Source organism: Schistocerca piceifrons, chromosome 9 (assembly GCF_021461385.2).
Source record: "Schistocerca piceifrons isolate TAMUIC-IGC-003096 chromosome 9, iqSchPice1.1, whole genome shotgun sequence".
Taxonomy (NCBI): Eukaryota; Metazoa; Arthropoda; class Insecta; order Orthoptera; family Acrididae; genus Schistocerca; species Schistocerca piceifrons.
The window spans coordinates 41,573,025-41,573,685 of NC_060146.1; the positions used below are offsets into that span (position 1 = coordinate 41,573,025).

The following is a 661-nucleotide window of genomic DNA, read 5'->3' on the forward strand; positions in this document are numbered from 1 at the left end:
AGTACTACCTTCTCTTTCATTAAATAACATTTCGTCGTCTGCAAAAGCTAGATGATCTATGGCGATTTTATTTGGATTTCTTCCTCAGTTATGATGGGTGTCCTCTATTTTCCCACACCCTTTTCTAACGCAGTCCACAAGCCTTCTTCTTTATTAAATTCTAATTTTATTTCAAAAGGTTTTGAAATTTTCGACAAAAATTCTAGTTTCGACGTTTGTTAAAATTTACTTAATTAATTCCGTCGTTTCGCAGATATTCAGATGGAGCATTATAAAGGTCTGGGGCTCTGAGGACACGAACATCTTTAACAAGAATGAGATTTTCACTCTGCAGCGGAGTGTGCGCTGATATGAAACTTCCTGACTAAAACTGTGTGTCGGACCGAGACTCGAACTCGGGACCTTTGCCTTTCGCGGGCAAGTGCTCTACCAACTGAGCTACCCAAGCACGACTCACGGTCCGTCCTCACAGTGAAAGGCAAAGGTCCCGAGTTCGAGTCTCGGGCCGGCACACAGTTTTAATCTGCCAGGAAGTTTCATTTTTAACAAGGCCCAACATCTCTTTGATTTTCCCAGGCGACCCATACCCGCAAGAGATTCATCATACTTTACGTGTTGTTGTTCCGTAGAAAGGAAGAAATGCCGTGTTCTGATACGAAAA

At 42.4% G+C, this 661-nt stretch overlaps 1 non-coding gene across 1 annotated transcript; it reads right to left on the minus strand.

Moving 5' to 3' along the window:
- Window positions 1–373: 373 nt before the first annotated feature.
- Trnas-cga lies at window positions 374–448 on the minus strand. Its single transcript has one exon. It is a non-coding gene; the product is annotated as a tRNA-Ser (tRNA).
- Window positions 449–661: the final 213 nt, after the last annotated feature.